Below are 22,732 nucleotides of genomic sequence, written 5' to 3' on the forward strand. Positions count from 1 at the left end.
TGTCCTAACAACATTTGTGATACACAAGGCTGTTTGTCATTCACCCACCTAAACCTCATTTATTCAGAATCCCAAATCCCAATTAAGGCCATAGTTTCTACGTTCTCCTGCTCCCAGCCACACTAGGTAGTGTCTTATAGTCAGCAGAGACACCTGCTTATTGACAGTAATTGCAATAACGAACTCTGTTTTCAGATTTGGTGTGTGCCAGATGTGAAGAGTTCATTATTGCTTACGTAGAGAGCAACTGATGCAGGCTGGGACCGATGGAGTGATGTTTATCCGGGGACTTGGTTACTGGGATGCGCTGGGATGCAGCCAGCCCACAGCTCCGTCCTGTCCTCCAGCAGAGCTGCATGGCCAAACGCCTCCTCCACCGTATCCAGGCGTGCTGACCCCAGCTCCAGGAGTCTGGGGTCCAGCAGAGACCAGCATTTCTTGCATGGAAGATGACCTGGGCCCTTCCAGTGAAATACTCTTATGGAGGGAAATCCTGATGGTCCTGGGGCAATCCTGTGCTTCCCAGGGTCTGCGCTTTGTAGGAGGGGGTGGCAAGGTGGATTTTGGGTCCTCCTGCCCCTTAGTCTGGCATGGAGGCTCAGCCATGATGATTAATCTCACAAGCAGCTGCCCTAATGATAGTAATAAAATAAAATAAAATAAAATAAAATAAAATAAAATAAAATAAAATAAATAAATAAACAGAATAAAACATCACTATCTTAGTAATATTTTATACCTTAATGTTACAATATCCAGTAAGGGAAAAGGAGAGGCAGTACAGAAACAAAACAGATTGAGGAAAAAATGTTTTTCAGGCCAAGCTTTAAGGAGTTTGACCTTTTTAAGACTGTCAGAAACACGGCTGATCTGTCCAGGGAATTGATGACCGTGTCCAAAGGACCTCCAAAGGCCGTACTGCGCCCTGAAGGGCTCTTAAATCCACTGGCAAAAAGCAAGAAACAGTGGTTGGACTCGGTAAATGGGATCTCATTTCCAAGTTTCTAATTCCTAAGTTACTTAAAGGAGGATTTAGGAGCCCACGTGATGAAGGCAGTTTGGACAATGGAGATGAGATCTCATGAAAGATCAGGCCCTGAGGATTTCACTCTGTTTTGAACTATGCTAACGACTGTTTGTGGGATATTTGCGGGGCTTATTTTAACATTAAAGGGGGTTTAGATGAGGTTTTCCCTGTCTGAAGCTGCTGTGCTTTGGAGTTGTGCATTTTCCAATGGACTTGGCCCTAACACTCTGTAGCCAAGTGCAGTTACCCAAGTACATCTCCCATGGTCATGACTTGCAGGGGGATGTGCCGGCACAAGGGACAGGTTGCAGGCCTGCATGCAGAAAAGTAAATGCAATCCCTGAAATACAGAAATAAACCCCATATCCTGCACAAATCCTGCTTGTCACAACTCCTTTGCTTTCCCTCTGTAATTCTGAGATCGGCTTCCGAAGCTGAAAGTAGAACCAAAAAGCTGCAGGTCTTGTCAAAAACAGGTATTTGCCATCATTTCTAATTTTTTTGCAACAGGAGCTGGAGCCAGCACCTAATTACCTGGTTGCACTTCTTCCCCAAACCTTCCTCATCCCCTCTCTGCCAGTCCCTCTGCTCAGTGTGGGCTCTGGCCACTGTTGTGGCACTTAGAGGTGGTTGCTCTGCAAGCCCAACTCTTAGCCGGTCCCATGGCCAGCGGTCCCCGAGGAGACCCCAGCATGTGTCAATGACGGTCGTTCATAGAATCATAGAATCATAGAATCGTTTAGGTTGGAAAAGACCTTTAAGATCATCCAGTCCAACCATTAACCTACACTACCAAGTCTACTCTAAGCCAATCAAGGGTAGACTAGACTAAAGCAAGCAAGCAGCCACCAGGACACCATGTGTTCACTGTTCTGATGGTGCATCTTTCTCTTTCCAGGAGTAATAACCAGGAAGGGAGGATTCAGAAGAGCTTCCACCCAGAGTTACATCTGTTCTTGGCAAAGGTTGCATGATCCAGATGAAGACTGCAAGCAGCTTTCTTGCAGAAACCCCTTTTCGAGATGACAATTGGCCAAGGAACTTTCTTAATCTCTGGAACAGAAAGGAAAAAAGGAAAAGGAAAAAAAAAGGACAGGGATGCTTCTTATTGTTGTTAAGCCAGCCACCTTTTAGTATGTGCAATTTATTTAGCACTTTTCCCTTTGCTTAACTGGGAAATGTTACCCTCTCAGCTCATGTGTACAGTAATTTTTTGTTGTTATTGTTGCTGTTGTGCCAAAGATTTGATGGAGCTTCTACACTGTGTCTTATTTTTGCCTTAACGTTAAATCTTTGAGCCAAAGAGAAGTCAGAGATGCCATTCAGATGGTGGCGAGCAGGCCAGCCAGCTGTCGGTGACAAATCCGAATTTCTGAATCCTTCTGTGAGTCGCTTCTTATTTCTCCTGCCCGCATTTCTCTGCCTGCAGCCCTGGAGCCAGCGTTCAGTGTGGGCAAGAGCTGGGACAACACCAAATCGTGCTTCGGCATTCAGATTTGCTTCTTTCTTTGAGCTACTCTGTAGTTCTGCCTTTTTGGGCAATTTCCTGAGGTTCCTGCCTGTGCAATACATCCACAGGGTAGAAATGCTGACACAAAGTGAGAGCTGAAAGAGGAGCTATGATTTTTTTTTTTTAAGTAAATAAAATTAAATAAGCAAAAGCTAAGTTCCATGTAAAGAAAAAAAAAAAAAGGAAATCTAAAGAAAGTTCAGCTAGGCAGAATGAAATGCAGCAAAATGATTAAGTGGGCGTTTTAGGTTTGTGAAGTCGTTCTTTTCCGTGGGGTTTTTCAAGTGGTCAGAAACCCATGTAATGCAAAAGCATTTGAATCCTATACTGTACCTTTCACTTCAAATTGAAGTAAAACAAAGAAAAGATTGAGAAACATTTGCTTGGAGTAAGCAGACTTTATAGATAATGCAATTCGTATGCAAGACATCTGCTAATGATGGGGGGACAGAGCTCTGTGTTGAAGTAAAAAAAAAATACGGGTTTCAAATCCAAGGAGATTAACATATTTTGTTTCCCACTCAAGGTAAAGGTTATTTGCGAGGCCAGATTCGCATCCTGGCTACATCAGCGTAAATCAGGTTCCCGGGTGTCTGACTTACTCCAGTGTGAATCCGGCCGGGCATCGCCGGGCGCTGGGGAGGGCGAGGGGCTGGGGCGGGCGAGCATCAGCGGGCAGGGGAGGGGAATTGGCCCCGTTTCACTGACGTAAATCCAAAACTTCCAAGCTGAGCAACTGGCAGATGAATGCCGAGCTGGGGAGCCGGTGTGCCAAACCTGAGCTCAGCGGAGCAGGGTCTGGGTCTGGGGGGAGCCAGGCTGTGCGGTGAGGGTCTGCATGCTGCCGAGTCCCCTGGCCCAGGCGAGGACGGGCAAGCTCCCGGTGAGGATGCTCGAGATGTCTTCTACCTGATTTCTGGGACACACGGGGGATGGCTGTGTCCAAGGTGCCTCCCAGGAATTCGTTATACTGCTCACCCCTCCGCCCTCACCGCCGGTCATTATTAGCAGCCCAATAAAATACATTTTTAGATTGTCATTTGTATTTCTTTATTAAAGCACAGTTTTTAACCCTGTCTTTCGTTACATACGTTAAGGCCAGCTTTTTAGCTTATAACAGGGAAAGGGGCTGAGCTCATGGACCACAGGAAACACTCCAGGGGTGTTTGCACCCATGTCAAAGGGTTGAGTTTAAAGTGCATTTGCTTTCGAGAACTGGCAAGCAGCTGGACCTCACGGATGTGGCCCAGCCACAGAAAGCAGTGGGAGAAAGGGAACTGAAAGACAGTTTAAAAAAAAAAAAAAAAAAAAGCATTGCAAGGTGACCTACAGGGGGAACGGCAGTTCTTGTACAAGGCTGTGCTGCAGTTCTCCCATCTGGGTTTTGAGCAAGAGCAATGAGGACAACTTGGGGTTGTCCCCACCCCAGCACACACAGGCTACACCGTGTAGCTGGGGGCTAAGGAAACCCTGTGGGCATTTCTGCCTTTGAGCAGCATCCAAAATTCACCAAGCATTTTTAATTTGAGAAATACTATCGTATTTTAGTCACAAGTTCTGCAGTGGCTCTCCGTTTGAGAGTTAATAATTATCAGTAAGGCAAGGTCTGCAGGGAGAGTCAGCCATACAATACTGCTGATATTCTTTATTTACCTTTTTTTTTCTTTCAATTCCTGTGATAGATAAGGAATTTGCTGCAAATACTAAGTCACGAGCTGGGCGGCATAATCTGGTTGTGACTGGGACTTCAGGTTACGCAATATTGTTTGTCCCCCTGATTAGGGAAACATTAACCCTTGGGATCAAGTCACTCCATTTACAAATTTCCAAATTCACTTTCCTTAAACATTCCCTGCTATTCCCACCCTACCGCTGCCCTCCAGTAAATGCAAGCAGAAAGATAGCGCTTAAAAGTTTTAATTAAAAAAAAGTTTTGCTTGGTTTAAGTGAACAAGCCTCTGCAAGAGGCTGCGTGGATGCTTTTGCATCCCAGAAGGAGGTCAGGCGAGGCGAGAGGAGCAGCAATGGCCATCCCTACCACTGCCCCGTGCTGCCCAGCCCAGCTCCACCAACCAACTCTGACAACAACAAGGGTAAATTTTTACCAAAAGGTAGCAAACGTGAGTGTCAACACTGTAGTGGAGGTGACACTCTGCTTTCCTGGCCAGGCACGCAGCAGGGGTCAGCCGAGGTACAGAGCCGACCTTGCCTCACTCCTCCCCAGCAAACATGCCGAGTGATCGCTCTCCTCTGCCGATAACAAGGTAATGATGTTTGTATCATGCTGGAAAAGCAAAAGAGCCCTCGTGCTGTCACCTCCCCAGACTCAGCAGAGCCAAAACGTTTGCTCCCAGTTGGCGCCAGCCCCCAGCTCCAAGCCTTGGATGGGAGGGCACGGGAGCCCTTGTAACGCAGCCCCCGCCTAGGACGATTTGCAGGAACTCAGCTGACCATGACCCGCCATGGGACAGAGTGGGGATGATGTTCATTAGCCGAAGGGGATGCTGAGAGGCCAGTGGGGTTTATTTGTCTTTTTCCCAGATGCCAAATGCCATATTAAACCAGAAATCACACCCCAAACCAATAACATCATCTGGGCATAAAGCACTGCACCCCATTAATGCTCATACCACATCTGCTGCTCGGATGCCAGCTGCGGTGGGTGAAGAGCATTAGCATTTCTCCCTATTTCTGATCTAACAATTGCTGAGGGAATTTAGGCAGGCAAGGAGCTACCAAAAGTGAGGACCAAGGTGAGGATCATCTTATGAATGTGGCAACACCACCAGACTTGTTCAAAATACTGCACAGGATTTACAGCAGCAGTCACCATCTACCTGCTTGTTAAATAAATGTCCTCGGAGCTGTCAAGTCCTTCTCGCATGAGGAGCCCTGCCCTGCACAGACACCTCTACATCCAAACCTCTTCAAGCCAGGTTTTATACCAGCTTAAGTTGCCAGGGGCTGAAAGGCTCCCTACAGAGCCTCACAAATACCATGTACACTAATCTGACCCGTAAAGCCAGCTGCTTCTTTCTTTCGAGGGTTTTCTGTTGCTCACAGGCGGTGGGATCAGCAGAGCCGCAGGGGAGCAGTTAGGACCTTTCCTACCATTTCTACCCCTGAACACTGAGCATGAAAACACCACGAGAACAGTCACACTGCAAAAGGACACAGCTCACTAGGTGCCTGGCCCTCTGAAAACATCCTGCCCACTTCACGTAAATCAACGAGCCTCTCAGGCTCGTTAAGCTTCAAGGAGATAAAGTACAGGGCGGGTGGTCAGTGCAGAGCCCCCGCACGAAGGACCAGCCTCCTCCAGGCAGAGACCCCCATGGTGGTGCTGCCCCTGCTTGAATCCAGCCATGACCAAACCAAGCCCAGGCAAAAAGCAAGGCGGGATGGACCCCAAAGGCTGTGTCAACCTGGGATGGGGACCCCTGGCCACCACACTTGTGTATTTTCTACTGTGAAGTGGCTTGTGCTCTGCTGTGTGTCTCCGTTGAGGGCAGTGGTATTATTTTGGCTTTATCCTGATGAAAACTCATGCTGGCCCTTTTTATTGGAAGTAGCTCTTCATAGACCAATGCAACCACATTTGCACCACAGCTCTCGCCAGGCTCAGGTGAGCACCTCCATCTCCCTCTGCCCCACATGAACAGAAATATTCCCGCTTGGGCTGGCCCGTCAGTATTTCCATGGCCAGGTAAAATGGTTTTGGCAGGCTGGTGCTGGCCCTCATGGTTCCCGTTCATTGTCCCTGCTCTAGCTGGGGTATTTCCATACTGAAATGGGACGGCACAGGCAAAGCGAAGACCGCTGCCCAAACCAAGGAGGCCAAGTGCAAGCCAAGTCCTGTCGATAACTCCCAACCACATGCCCCTGAGGACATGCCTCAGGGCATACCCCAGCCTACATGTTTTTCTCCTTATGTCGTCAGTTTGAGGTGCTCTGGAGAGGTAAACAAAATTCCTGTTAACATGGGTGAGGGTGGTTGACCCTTATCCTGTTGCTGTGGAGAAAGAAGGAGGCTTGACATTGCAAGTTAGTGCTGTCAAAAGTGCTGCTGGTGTGCTGCAGACAGAGCCCAGAAAGCAGGTTAACCTGTTGGCAAAGGAAACAAATTTCAGCCTGAACCATGCAGCAGATATAAATAGGTAGATGTTGAAACAGAAGTCACCACTTGAACTTTTTGATATAGTGGTATAGGAAAAAAAAGTCCTTGTTGCATCTGCCCTCTACCTACCTGTCCTCCATGCCACGGGCTGAGATGATGCACCTTGGAGTGCCAGGATAGCAGTGCTTAAATCAACCCATTAACCAACGTGCATCAACCCAAATCACTCATAAATCCATATGCATCGTCCCAAATCACTCACAAAGCTGCATGCAAAGGTCAGGACTGGCCTTGTATCCCTTCTGTGTCATTAATCCACACCACACCCAGTGCTGCCTGACGGATGCCAGTCCTAACATATTTTCCCCTACAAGCTACCTACATTTGGCAGGGATCAGTGGTCACCTTTCAGGGAAGGTTCAAAGTGCCTTAAAGTACTTTTATTACAAATCTTGAGCCAAGCCCAGCTCTTCCAAACTGGAAGGTGAGACGCACCCACTTGCAGAGCTCACCTGGTGACCCGCTGGCCCAACTCTGCTTGCTGCTGCTTTTATAGGACTTATTCCCTCCCTCTGCAGCCCTGGGGCCTGGAAAACCATCTCTCCCCTATAACTAACTAGGAGGTCCACCATCTAAGCAAGACAGTGTGGATCCCTCTTCCTAGATGGCTGCTTTGATGAATACAGTTGTCATGTATATACCCATACGCATATGCACACAAAACTATACAGAGTGGGTTTCCACCTTGGTTTTTGGATGGAATATTTCATGGAGTCTACCATATTTCACTGGGAGTTTCCTTATTCCTGCCCCTGCCCTGGCTATATGTCACAGTGGCACCAGTTATACTGCAGCTGTAAGATGTGTATTGTAATTATCAGTAATTGTATTCACTTACGCCATATAAAAATATCAGCACAGTAACATGAATGATTTGTGTAATGATATATTTGCTGTTATTAGGACCTAATATGTTATGCCTGTAATTACATACTATGCCTCATATAATAGGCCTGGAATTGCTGTGTAAATTTTGGGTAATCACAGAAAACTATGCTACAAACAGGTCCCCCTAGACCAAGTTGAGCATTCACTACCAGGAAATAGCCATTATTAAAAGGCTCTGCAGTAGACAAACCAATAGACTGAAAGCCAAAAGCTGTCTGAACACATAGCAGTAATGATGGGGAAAAAGAAAGAGTGTGTGGGTATGTTAGGGGGAGAAATAACCAGTGCAGGGGAGCAATAGAAGTACCAGTCCAGGTAGTGTTATCCTTGGGGAACATTTCTTCCAAATCTGGTTTTGGCAATACTCTGGCAAAAATCCGAGGAATCTCTAGTGGCGCAATGTAAGCTCCAAGTAGCACAAACTCATTCAAATGCAACTGTTTCAAAGGGTTTAGAAGCCATACTCACCATTAAAAAAGAAAGTTATAACGCTTGAATCTAGATTAAAAGTCTGCCAGAGGCCATTACAGCTTAATGCGTAGTCAGGCTTTACTAAATCGGCTGGAAACATTGACATTGATTAAAATTTATTCTCTTCTTCCCAAATTCAAGAACTTTTCCAGATTTCAACACACTTTTTTTGGTGAAGCTGATCCTTACCCTCCTCACTGCAGTATCTGCACATCTTCTGTCTAAAATCAATAGCAATAGGACGGTCCCCCGTGGGCTTCTTGCAGTCATAAGCGTTTCTCCCAAGGATGGGATGTGATGGGAAGAAATGAGATCAGCCATTTTTATGACTGAGTGAATAGTTAAGGGCTTTGAGGGCTTTCTCATGGTCATGAACCTCAGAACAACTTCTGATTATTTTAATTTCACTGTAGCCTTCCAGCTTCATCATCTATGCTGCCAACTTCTATTAAGGTTCCATTAAAAGCCAATGAAACACAGGGCTTTTTACAATACCCTTGACAGAACAATTTCCCTTTCTGGATACAGTACAAATTTTTAGCCAGAAATACATCTTTTTGGTTAAAAAAAAAAAGAGAGAGAGAGAGAGAGAGAAAGACAGACAATTCCAAGCAGATCAAGATATTTCATAAAATGTTGTCAGACTGTCTCAGCCAGAAAAAACAATCCAGAAATGGCTAATTTTCAAAGCAAAACATTGATTTTTCCTTTCTGCCTATCATAATTACATTTGTTTCCACTTGCTTATGAAAAGCCCTAGGTATCAGACAATATTTCGTTTTGTGTAGAGCTAAGTGTTTTGTTCAGATCAAAATGTTTTCCGCAACACTTTGTCACTGATAGATGTTTGGTAATTTAATTTTACTGTTATTAGTTGTACCTTTTCCTTCAAGGATCCCAACATCTCTTCACTTTAAGCGTAACTAAACTTAGCAACAGAGAGAAGGACAAACCCTGCCCTCAGATATAACTGGGTGAATTCAAGCAAATCCTGATTGAAACAAAATGTGTAGTAAAAGGTAAGGGCTGGGGGGAGGATAAAATTTAACCCTAAGTTACACATAGAATAAGCTTGCGCAAGACACTTTTAAAAGTTTTAACCCACCACATACCAATAACTTATAAAATCTGTGGCCTTTCATATCAGTGTTGAAATTACAAGTCTGGTATGGGGGCATCCATGCATGTGCTTGATCTTCCTGAGGTTCATGGGACTTCTTGCAGCATTAAGCAGAAGCAACCGATTTGGTGCCTCCATGACCTAGTGTCAGGGATGGGCTTTGTGCAGCAAAAGATCACATAGCTTCAAATACTGGTAGATACTAAAATTAGGTTCCTGTCCCCATAAGCATGTTCCCTCTCATTTGGCACCTTGCACTAAAAGAGATGACTAAGACTGGCCCCCATCCCCTCGACGCAAGCATGTGTAAAACGTGGGCTTAAGTATAGGGATCTTTGCAGCAAAGCAGATCTCATTGCTCTATCCCTTTCCATGATACGCATTATGATAGTATATAACTCATGAATTACACCATAAATCACTCCTGGGGTTGCTGTCTGGAGGAAAGCAAGGGAAGTTTTTTGGAAGAAGCCTGAAAGGACTGGAAGTGAGACAAGTTGGCAAGAAGCATGGACAGGTTTGAGCCCCTGATTGAGATGCCAACAGAGGACAGCAGGACTGCGGGGTGACCAGGGCCCTGAACAGCCGAGGCTGATGTAGGGAGAGCCATGATCCCCACCTCACTGGTAGCATACATGTTGGAGCAACCATGGGGCTGACATGAAATATTGAGTGGGTGCTCCTTGCGAGAGTGGTGCCTCTTCGATAAGCTGAATGGAGAGGATCCTGCACAAAAATACTGTGTAATGGTCATGAGACCTTCATGAGACACAGGCTTGTGAAAGCTCAGTGAAGATGGGAGATAAAACCTTCATTCTGGAATCTCCTAACTTCTCCATGATGGAGTTCATAACCTCAGTGCAGGTTATAGGTGTATACTGCCTATGCACTTCAACACTGACCTGAATGTTACAGACTGCATGTTTGCATGCCTACAGTTCAAACCTAATTGTGATGACCTCACATAAAATAGTAATAATCATCTATCAATAATACTTTGGGAATTGGGGGAAAAATAAAGGGAAAATGTTCATTCTTAATAAAACCTGGTGCTGACGGTCAGGAAATTGAACCTTTGTCTAGCATTAGTTACAGGAGACGAAAACATTGTTGCTGAATGTTTCTGGGCAGCATATGCTTTATATACTTGAAAGATACTCTTCTATGTCAAGTCTTTGTAATTGCAGAGACATGGAAAATAAAGGCAGAAATCATAAAGATTTCCTTTTCCTCTAGTAGCTAATCAGCCCAGGGTGTGTTTATGTGTAAGCAGAGAGCTGTCTTCATCCCAGCCTCTCTCCTACCTGCATCCCCAGGATGCAGTCCTATGTGCAGTTAGCTGATGTTTCCCTAATGAATCAAACCATTTGCTCCAGAAATACAAGATGCAGGGCCAATATTTTCAAAAGCTGCCTTTAGAACTCTGGCAGCAATTTAGTGTGGTCATGTTTCTGAGTGTGAAGTTCTTCATGTATGAATGCTTGCACTCAGGATTTATTTGCTTGGACTGCGCTCACATCCGTGCGGAGAGAGTGATCGTGAATCCGAAGTTTTCCATGTGCTATCTACTAGATGAGGAAAAATGGTTTTAGAGGATTAGAAACCAGGTAAGGACTGGAAATCTGGTAAGGATTTGCAGATCTGGGGTGGTGTTTACAGTTATAGAGCAGGGAGTGAGTTAGAAGAAAGGAAAATGAAAAAAAATTCACATTTATGTGAAGCAAACCCAACAGTTTTGCTACATTCACTGCAATCTTTCTTTCCTTGCACTTAACTAAGGGGGTGAGAAGTGCCTTTCTTTGCGCATCTGGGAGCACAGCACATGGAGCATGGTGCACAGATTCCAGAGGTGGCCTCAGACCTGGAAATGGTCTGACCACATCAGAATCACCCAAAATCAAGACTAATTAGTCCTTGCGGGAGCATATCAGCTCCAGTGCTGCCATGTAAACATGATATGAGACTGCCATCAAGACCTGAATGGGGACCTGCCATTTGGATGTGCTAACCCTCGCTGACCTTGCTTGGGGACCCCTAACACACCCCTGCCTCACACCTCATCTGTTATCCGCCGTGCTTAGAAGGAAAGGGCCACAGCCAAACCTGAGCAAGACATTTGCAATGTGTATTTCTGAATCATCAGCGACATGAACAGTCTCAGGTGTACAGCACAGGACCACACGATATTGTGCACATCAAAATTGCAAACTAGAAAGACAGCCCTTGCCTCAGCCCGCAAGCAAATCTACCCTAGTTCTGTACAACCCCCTCCCCCATTTTTAGCCTTTTCTACTTTTAAAGAAATGCTAAATTTAATACAGAAATAAAACCACCAAGAGTCTTGCAGCTTTTATGGAGAAAAGTGTGCTTGCTCAGGAAGCGTGAAATTAAAAGCTCTCGAGCGTGCTTTTGCCCGGCTCCACACCACGTGTACCTCGCCAGATCCACAACGGGCTGGGAGCTCACTAATTCGCTCCATGGCCTCATCCTGCAAACATGCACCCCTGCAAGCGAGGCTTAGTCATGGAAACACTATGCCTGCATTCCCATTAGCGAGCGTCTCGGGAGGAACCTGCTCCCCGGGCTGCCCAGGGGACATGGTTGGCACCGGCCAAGCTGTCAGCCTGGCACCAGGAGGGCTCCAGCAGCACAGCAAGCCACCAAGCCTGGCCAAGAGCATGGGATCCCACATGCTCTGAAGGACACCCTCTGGCCATGCTCAAGGCCACACTCAGATGTTTTCTGACAACATGGACACCAAAATCTCTTCTTGAAATAAAGCGCCTTCAAGCAGCTCTCAACAGGCTCCAGAAACATGCCCAGGAGTTTTACTAAAAGCTGCTTCCCTGCCTGTCCATCCCTGTGTTCTCAGAGTTTGCTTTGTGGTGTATTTTCCTTAGGAAAATTTGGATGTTGTTGTTCCACATCCCCCTCCAACAGTCTTCGAGTCCTCAAGGCTGGGCGTGAGACACACAAAATGGGAGACACAAAACTCCTGCCAGTTGCCTCCCAAATCATGACACTGCCTCACACCTTTGCAAGGCTGCACAATGGTCAGCCTCCCGCTCCTCAACTTCATGGGTCAGACACAGCAGGGCAAGCTGGCCTCTGATCCACAAACCACATTTTCTGGGGCAAGACAGGACCGCATCTGGTCTGGAAGCTACATCACCTCCCAGGGCTCCCAGCTCAGACAGTCCCCATGGAGGCTGTAACCGTGTGCTGTGACACATGACCCTCTGCCCCTGCCTGTGCACCCTCCCATCCCCTGCTTGGAGGCTTAATGTATGTGACCTCACACTTTGGAAGAGAAGAAAGCCAAGGGACCTGCCTTTCTTTGAGAGATGGGGTGGCAAAAAGTTGCTTGGTTGCTTTCAAATCCAATGGGGTTTGAAAGTTTGTCCCCCCTTGGGGAGAACCCCCCCTGGGTTTGAGGTTTGTCCCCACCACAGCAGAGATTGAGGCACTCCCCAGGACCTCAGAAATCCCCTGAGGACCACCGTGCCTTTGCAGAGCTTCGGGGAGCGCCTGCTGTCACCCCCTCCTGCACGGCTACAGCTCTGTTGGTAACAGTGCACCAACGTGCATGTAATACATTCCAGACCCCTTTGGTTTGACTGTTGAGTATTTTGACATCTCAGAGAAAACATTCTGCAAGATGCACAGTCAAAGGCTCTTTCAAGCCGAGATGTTGTGGAAAGCCGCGTGAGCTCTCAAAGGCACTATCTCTCTCTCTCTGCCAGCTGCTCTAACGAAAGCTCCCTGTGCAGGCCAGAAGATACAGCAGGGAATAATACATTCCTTTAAATAGCATCGTAGCTGGCTTGAGGAGGCCATGAACATTTAAACTCACTTATAATTTTCCTGCGGTTCAACCCTCTCTCCTGCAGCAGTCTTCTCAGGGCACCAGGGCCAAGCGAAGACGTGGGAAGCCTTTAAAATGGCATTAGCTAACCCATGACTGTTCAGGGAGTGCTTGTGTTCATGTCCTTTCCTGAGCAATACTGCACGCCACACAATACCTACCCTGTAGTGTGCTGCTCAGATCTTAATTACCTGGAGGTAATTGGCACATGAAGACGCAGAGCTGAGGTCAGCAGAGGAGACCTTGTTCCAACCAGGGACTGATCTCAAAGAGATGATCGCTTCAATAACACATGGTGCTGGCCAGAAAATGCTCCCCTAACATCTTCCACGTGACATTTTTTCCAGAGGCAAAGCCAGCTAAAGAGGTCCCTGAATGTCCTCCTCCTTTGGACCCATGCAACCTTCTATAAACCAAGTCAGTGAAAGAAAACACTTGGGGCCAAGGGGGGAAGTAAATTAATTGAGATTAAAAAAAAGTGCACAGACCCCATTTGCAGCACGACCTGCAGGCAATTCTTTTGGCACAGCAGCGGGACAGCAAACTGCCGAGCAACAGCAGGAAAACATTTGGGGATAAGGAGCATTGGGATTCCCTTGCAGCAGCTTTGCTCGAGGAGAAGCTTGAACAGGGCACTCTCTCCTGGATGACTAGAAGGAGCAGCATGAGAGCAATGTTGAGAGGTTTAGGATTTTTATACCAAAAGAGTTGTTTAGAATAATTCCCAGTCTCCTGCCCCATAGGAAATTTCTAATAAAAACTTAAGATTCAGAGGCAACAGCAATCTCCAGCCTAAATAAAAAATAAAAAGAGGAAAAATTGTTTTGGGGAAAAATATCAAAAGGATCATTTTCTCTGCTGAAAGCTGCCATTCTTCCACAAAAAAGTCATTTTGCCACTCCCCAGAAAACCAGAAAAAATACCAGCGTTTTTCCATGGGTGATTTTTAATGGTTGCCTCATTGTCTTCAACGTCAATGTTCCTTCTTGCAGAGCCTCCCAGCCCTGCCTTCGCCTCACTGCTCCCATCAGCTGACGTACAGCCTCTCCAGGACAGAAGGGGTTTCTCTTGCATGCAGCTCACGGCACACCCAGTGTTGGCGTTTTAATCAGATTACATTACTGATGGCAATACTCTGACACAGCCATAGCTTTGCGATGTTGAATGTGTGTGATACCAGAGCATGTCAAAGGTGCTGGGCTTTCTCTCTGGTTGAATTTCTCTGCACCACCTTGTGCTTCTTGTCTTGTTCTGCTACTGCCCCAAAATACATCTACTTCTTATCCCAAAGGTTTGATGTTACAGAAATAATTGGTGGCACTGTAATACTTTTCAGCATCATGAGGCAAATGGTGTCAAACAGCCCTAAAACAAGTGTCCCATGTTTTACATGGGCATTTTGGGGAGCATCCCTAAATTTTATCAGGTATTTTCCTCTGTTACATAGCTCTACAAAGGATATTTTAAATCACCCATATTGGCATGGGTTTGTATGTTGGGCTAAACAATTTCTGTTGCATACGTCTACCAGCAATCATTTCAAGTTTATCACAGTATATTAGAAAAAAAAGTTGCATCCTCATGGAAGTCTCAGCAGAACCAGATCTTCTTTTAGCTAGGAAGATCTGTTTTCTCTATCAGCCTTTACCCTGAGAGAAAGAAGTTTTTTATATTTGCTTTACAATGAGAAATTTGGCCCTCTTGGGCGGGGGGGTGGGGGGGGGGGGGCCGGAATTACCTTTCCTTACTTATTTCCAAAGTTTGGGAATGTGTTAATTTGCATTGAGCCAAACCGCAGTCGGGGTTCCTCAGACCCAAAGCACAACTCTGCTAGAAATTCATCTCCACGTGGTACTTCCAGCACAAGGAGAGTGCATCAAAATAGCTTGTTACGGGATCTGAACTGCTTCCACAGCTCCAGCTGCAGCTGTGTGAGAAAGGACTCTCCGTTTTAACCATACCGAAATATTGTGGCCCTTCTGGTGATGGTGAGGACAGGTGGCCTTTCCCCAATTCCCACGCTGAAATTGCAGCAGCTTTTCACTTTGTAAAGCAGCCCTTTAGTAAGTTTGTAATGAGGGCGTGCACCGTGCCCTGCCACCAGCTTAGCGCAACGGGGACCGGGGCGCGCTGACAGCAACACTGCCTCTGGGAGAGGACCTGCGCCCTGCACGCTGCCACCGAAACAGGCAGCACCTGTGCTGGGTTGGTCCTGGCTGGACCCCAGGGGCCCACCAAAGCCGCTCTATCGCTGCCCTTCTCAACTGGACAGGGGGGAGGAAATATAATGAAAAAGCTCATGGGTTGAGATAAGGACAGGGAGAGATCACACAGCAATTACCGGCATGGGCAAAACAGACACAACTTGGGGAAATTAGTTTAATTTTATTACCAATCAAAATCAGTGTACAATAATGAGAAATACAAACTAAATCTTAAAACACCTTCCCCCCACCCCTCCCTTCTTCCCAGGCTCAACTTCACTCCCGATTTTTCCTGCACCCCCGGCACAGGGGGACAGGGAATGGGGGCTGCGGTCAGTCCATCACACGCTGTCTCTGCCGCTCCTTCCTCCCCAGGGGAGGACTCCTCACACTCCTCCCCTGCTCCAGCCTGGGGTCCCTCCCACGGCAGACAGTCCTCCATGGACTTCTCCAGCGTGGGTCCTTCCCAGGGGCTGCAGCTCTTCACCAACTGCTCCAGCGTGGGTCCCTCCCACGGGTGCAGCCCCTCAGGAGCAGCCTGCTCCAGCGTGGGTCCCCCGCGGGGTCCCCAGCCCTGCCACCAAACCCGCTCCAGCCTGGGCTCCTCTCCCCACGGGGCCACAGCTCCTGCCAGGAGCCTGCTCCAGCGCGGGCTTCCCGCGGGGTCACAGCCTCCTTGGGGCACATCCCCTGCTCCGGTTGGGCTCCTCCCCGGGTGCAGGGGGATCTCTGCTCCCCGGGGGCCCCCATGGGTGCAGGGCACAGCTGCCTCGCCATGGGCTGCACCAGGGCTGCAGGGGAATCTCTGCTCCGTGCCTGGAGCCCCTCCTGCCCTCCTGCACTGACCTGGGGGCTGCAGGGCTGTTCCTCTCACATATTCTCACACCTCTTTTCGGCTGCAATTGCGCAGGTTTTTTTTCCCCCCCTTCTTAACTCTGTTATCCCAAAGGTGCTACCACTGTTGCTGATAGGCTCAGCCTTGGCCAACAGCAGGTCCAACTTGGAGCCAGCTGGCATTGGTTCTGACAGACATAGGGGAAGCTTCTAGCAGCTTCTCACAGAAGCCACCACTGTAGCCCACCCACTACCAAAACCTTGCCACACAAACCCAATACAGGACCAGGCGTGGACCTACTGCTGCAGGGCTCACCCTCGCCTGCAGATGTTTGCTGTGACAGCAACCAGGATGCCTGCCTTTGCCTTTCTGCTCTGGACTCGGCCACGTCAAAACTCAGATGCAGAGTAACTCCATGTTTGAGGATTATGAATGCTGAGGGTTTGAAACAGGCCCTGGGGGAGATGCAAACCAACCAGATAGGCACCAAATCTGTTCTCTTGTCAGCTTTCCCATCTCAGGTGTCTCACACAAATGCTGACCACAGATGGTCACCTATCTTACTGTTCCCTGCCCCTTTCCCTCAAATTACACATAGCTTCCAACACCACACATGCTCAGCTCTGTGCCTCCATTCACCCCAAACCTTTCAGTTCTTCCTTGCCTTCCACATAACTTTCACCCTTTCTTTTCTGTGCCCATCCCATCATCACCCATGGGTGATGGGTCTCTCTTCCTTGTCTCCTGCTCAAGGGGGGGAATGTCAGAATTGATATATCCAAGAAAAGAAGCCTGTTATTCCAGCAAAGCCTGAAGCAAAGACATATTGCTGCTCTGGACTGGGTTCATACCATACTAGTGCGTAGACAAGTTTGTTTAATTTGGGGATCTTGCTATGGCACTGCATTCAGACCCATATTCAGGTCCTACACCTGGGTCAGGGCAACCCCCAGTGTCAATACAGATTGGGGGGTGAAACCTTGATTGGTTTAGTGTGGACTTGGTAGTGTAGGTTAATGGTTGGACTGGATGATCTTAAAGGTCTTTTCCAACCTAAATGATTCTATGATTCTATGATTCTATGAAAGCAGCCCTGTGGAAAAGGACTTCGGGGTGTTAGCGGACAAAAAGCTGGACATGAGCCAGCAATGTGCACTCAGCCCAGAAAGCCAACCGTATCCTGGGCTGCATCAAAAGAAGCGTGGCCAGCAGGTCGAGGGAGGGGATTCTGCCCCTCTACTCTACTCTGGTGAGACCCCAGCTGCAGTACTGCATCCAGCTCTGGGGCCCTCAGCACAAGAAGGACATGGACCTGTTGGAGCGGGTCCAGAGGAGGCCACAAAAATGGTCCAAGGGCTGGAGCACCTCTCCTACGAGGACAGGCTGAGAGAGTTGGGGTTGTTCAGCCTGGAGAAGAGAAGGCTGTGGGAAGACCTTATTGCAGCCTTTCAATACTTAAAGGGAGCTTATAAGAAAGATGGGGACAGACTTTTTAGCAGGGCCTGTTGCAATAGGACAAGGGGTAATGGTTTTAAACTAAAAGAGGGTAGATTTAGGCTAGATATAAGGAAGAAATGTTTTACAATGAGGGTGGTGAAACACTGGCACAGGTTGGCCAGAGAGGTGGTAGATGCCCCATCCCTGGAAATGTTCAAGGTCAGGTTGGACGGGGCTCTGAGCAACCTGATCTAGTTGAAGATGTCCCTGCTTACTGCAGGGGGGTTGGACTAGATGATCTTTAAAGGTCCCTTCGAACCCAAACCATTCTATGATTCTGTGATTCTATGATATCAGCTGCACCCAAGCCACAGACAGCTTCAAAAATTCAGTAATGCCACCATTTTAAAAGCATGCACAAGCCAAAGCCCTGCAGAAACAAATGCAACATACGCCTTGCATGTCAGCTTATCACACAAGGAGGCAGCTCATTCCTGGATGTGTCCTCCATGGAGAGTGCATCGTAGAGTACCTAATCTGAGGTCAGAGCTGTGCGTTCCCCATTACCGTCACCGTCACCAATTCACTGCCTGAAACCCCTCAAATTATAAACCGACTTAACACGAGCACCCAACCCCTATGCACTAGCCTTTCTACCCAACTACTGCTCTTGCCCTCAGTCCTTGCAATGTCTCAACCAGCTTGTTCAACATGGAGACACCACTTTCCCCAGGTCAGCAGGAGGGACAGGAGGAGCAGTCACACAGGACCCCCAACCCTCAGATGAAGGCTGGTACCTGCAGATGTCCCAGCCAAGGGACCCCCCCCAGGGTTTGCTGCCCCCCCGAGCCAGGAAGGAGCAGGCTGCGAGCACATCCATTGCTCATCTGCGGGAGCCTGCAGCCCAGTGCATTAAGTATTCAGCAACCACTAAACTCACAAATAGACAGTAGGCGCCAGAATCCTCAGCAGTGGCTCCTTGGACTACACTGGATTTACGCTGATTTAAGACAGCTGAGGATCCGCACCACCGGGCCAAGTCCACTGGCCTACCTCAAGCTGATGGCTAGTTGACGTGACTGATGACTAAGATTTCCATTTAGCCTAACTCGAAGCATGAGCAGTGCCTATGTAGTGCTACCATTGTTGTCTCCAGCCTTTTGTCTCGGGCTGTAACCGATAGGCCTAATAACCGAAATCATACTGCATGCATTCATTCACCCTCTTCGCAAACAGCATGTTATTGAGCTCAGTGGTGAAAAGGCATGCACAAACACAATGGGGCTGGGATTAAGCCCAGCTGCATTACCAAAGTAAATACTTCTGCTGCTGACAGTTTGTCTGTAGGGATTTGGAGAAAAGTTTTGTGCATCTACTTAGGCAACATATGGTTTTATTTTCCCCGTTAACAAAAACAGTAGTGGTCAAAAGTCAACACCCTCTGATGACTGTTCAGTGGCCAATGTGGAATGGGCTTGGTGGTCTAAGTCCAGTTCCTTACATGTCCACATAAAAATGATCCTCTTCCTGCATTCCTCTCTCACTTGGCACTGTGGTTTACCGTCTCCGCAAGGAAGTCAAGGGGTTTTTGAGGTTAATCTCATCTGTCCTCCTTCCTGATTGAAAGCCATCAGTGACATGGTTCAGGTTAAGATACCTTGCCGGCTTCTTTAATGCCTCTTGTGATGAAAACCCCTCCACAATCTGTTTCCTTGAAGCCTGAAGAGAGTCAGAATTAATCCACGTTAGCAGGCGGGTGGGACATGCCAGCTAGTCTGACTTCTAAAGCAAACACAGAGCCGATGAGGACAAGCATCATGCCAAGAACACAAATGGTCTGAATTTAGCCCTTCATCTCCAAGCCGAACACGTACTGTTCTCCAGAGATCTCTGCAACACTCAAACAGCTGGTCACCTTCACATCTGAAACCGAGAAGAAAATCCAGAAAGGCCTGGCTTTATATTTGGCGATGACTTCAGTGGGGTGGTAAAGGGCAAAAAGTTGGCTGAGCTTCCACGGGTGCCCATCTCACATAGCTCCAGTGAAGTAAGTGGCAGATACTGGCACTCAGCATCATTGGCAAGAAAAAAACCAACTACCACCACCATCAAACCCTCCACAGCTGATCGCCCTAAAAAATTTTAAAGCTTTCAGGGTGCAAACAGGTCTTGTCTACACTGAGGTAATGAGAATTACAGCAACACAAGTGCTAACACTTAGCATCTGCAGGGTCAGAGGCAGCTTGAGAGCTGTGGAGGGGTGTTAACTAGACCCGCCACATGAAATAATTGTTTTTAAGGGAGTGTATCCAAGCTGGAACACAGCAATGCAGAACATGCACACTAAGACAGGTGTAATCCCAGTCACGGTGGGTGGGAAACAAGGCTGGAAAATAACAATTAGGAAGCCAAGAGGTGTTGCATAACCCTGACTTCCCCACGAAGACAAAAGTAACTTTATTGAGGGCCAGATCCTGCGTGATGCCCACCTACTCCCGCAATGTGTTTGCCATCCTCAGATGCTACTGACACCTCTGGAAGCTGAAGGTCCAAAGTATTTTGTAGGGGATGCTCAAACCTGCCCATGGACAGCCAGAGATGGGCAGGCAGCCAGGGCTGGAGGAGCTAAGCCAGGAAGAGAAAACACTGCAGCTCATGTTGGCACACAAAGGGAGCTCACAAATGAGCCATCACAGTCCCATGGTCACACATGCATCCATCCATGGAGGAAAAAGGTAAAGCCAGAAATTGTTTCTATTCCTATGAAAGACAATTGGTGAAAACAAAAGCTTATCTTCACATTTTTCTGCAGAAGTTTGGGGGTTTTCATTGAAAAAGCAAAAACTGAAAAATGTTTGGTTCTTGGCAATCAAAAACTGGAAACATTTTGGCCACAAACCAAAACAATTTGGGGTTTCTGGGTTTTGGTTTTGTTTTGGGTTTTCGCCAAATGCCTTAGATTTCCTTTGCCAAAAAACTGCACATTTTTCAAGCTTTTTCTTTCTCAATGAAAACCCAAAAATTGTTGTTGAAATTGGACATTTCCCACAGAATTTTTTTTAAAAGGCATTTTCGGCAAAAAGAATGTTTTGAATGAACAATTTCATCCAGCTCTGTAAGCAAATCTTTTGGCGGGACTATCAAACCCTCACTTTTATCTCCTCTTCCCACCTCACTTTTCTTGCCCACGGGACTCAGGACTGTGACCATGGTCTCATTTTGGCCACCAAGGTTTACAGCTGTGGAGCAGCCGTGCTGACCCACCTGGGGACATACAACTCTAAGTGGGGAATAGCTTGAGCTTTTTCTCTGAAATACCAACTATCTCTGCGGAAATTAAGAAATGTAGGAAAGGAAAACAAGTATCTGGAATCTAAATTGAGTAGCTCTTGTGCTAGGACCACATGGACCACATTAGTGCCCATGGTTCTGGGAGATGAAGGTGCTGGTACCTGTCCTCCAAAGCATCCAAACAGCATTTACCCACAGGTTCGTTAGAGCTGCTGGCCCTGGGTCCACCATAAGTTCCACAAAGTACATGGCTGATACAGTCTGCATTAATATTCCAGGTTTGGCACAGGAAAAGGGGACATCAAAAACATACAGGAAAAAATAAGTATTGCAGACTTCTAACACGAATACAGTACTAGTGACTAAAAAGAAAATTAAGAACTTTAATACTTCTCTACCCCAAGCACTGAACTCAGAGATGGAGCTGAAGAGCGAACCCAACTGAGAACTGAGAAGGTGTTTGCACCCTGTCTCCAGGGATAACTTTGATCTGACCCAATGCTGAAACCAGAAACTGCACAGAAGTGAGGGAAATTTGAACTGGAGTCTGAATGCCAGAGTTTAGACTGCACTTTTACAACATGGATCCAAATTACAATAACAAATCTCAACTTCCTGAAGTTCTGAGAATGTGAATTTGGACCCGGTTTTGAATTTCAGTCTTCCAACCAATCTCCCATTAAATGGCCATTGAAAGAGCCATTCTTTGCCCAGTTAAAACTAAGAGATCTTGGAATCTTTAGAATAAAGTAGAGCCATCTTATGGCTGCTTTTTTTCCTGAAAATATCCTCTTTTCCTGCTTTCAAGGTCTGTTTGGAGGTTTTCTTTGGTTGAGACACTGAACTAGGTATTTGATGACCCTGCCAGAGCTAGAACTTCTGTGAGGAAGGTGAACATGGGAAGGGCAATGCCAGTCACAAGTGGAAGAGTATGCTGGGGTGGAGAGGAGAGGTGAAGAGTCTCAAATTTAGGTAAAAATGAGATTTCCATGCAACAAAAATGCCAATTTGGAGGACTTTGAGCAGGATGTTTGAAGGAATCAGCCAAGACAAGAACTGATGACAGGAAGAGATGGATTTGGGGTGGGTTGGAGAAGGGAAGGAATAAGAAATGGGTGGGTGAGGAGGAGGCAGGTTGGGGGCTGGTTATGAGGATGAAGGTATCTGTCAGGAGTTTGGGACAGGTAGGGGATAAGAAGGAGGGTCTGGTAGGTTCTCACAGGGCAGGTGAGGAGAAGGGGTTAATGAAGGATTAAGAGGGTTGGGTCGATGGTGAGGAAGAGGAACAGATGAGGTTTTGCTTCTGGGTTTTTTTCTGCATTTGGATAATAATGGCCCTCATACTATTTTTAATCTGATTTTCAGCAAAGTTTATTTAAGCCTTGACATAGTGCATTGCTGCCTGTCAGCTGAGCCGTGGTTAACAGTGCTGTCCCCTAAGCCCAAGACAAGCAAGGCGAGGGGAATAAATTAAGTTTAAAGTTTAAATCTCTGCAAAAGGTTTCTCAGTTGCAACAGGGTGAAAGCACAGGCACAGTAAATTACTGTGATTCAGCTCACTGTTAAGTCATGCATCTGAACCCTCCAAATACAGAAGAGACACTCTGTCGTTAATAAAAACCTAGAAACAAGCTAAAATACCAGCACAGGCTGGTTGTAGAGGCCCTTAAGCGGAGCGGTTAGCATGGAAGGCAAGCTGGGGCTGCTTGTGATGAAAGCTCCACAGACAGAGAGGTGGTTGACATGCCAGGCAGCCCTGGCAGAGAAGGAAATATATAGATTTACTCTGAATTTGAACTGTAGTGTCCTTATGCCCCAGGAGTGGGTGTTACTTGGATTGTTTCAACACCAGACAGTGAGAAACCCAAGAAGGGGAAACTGAGGCAGGGACAAGGTTTGACATCCAG

This window comes from Pelecanus crispus, chromosome 4 (assembly GCF_030463565.1).
Source record: "Pelecanus crispus isolate bPelCri1 chromosome 4, bPelCri1.pri, whole genome shotgun sequence".
NCBI lineage: Eukaryota > Metazoa > Chordata > Aves > Pelecaniformes > Pelecanidae > Pelecanus > Pelecanus crispus.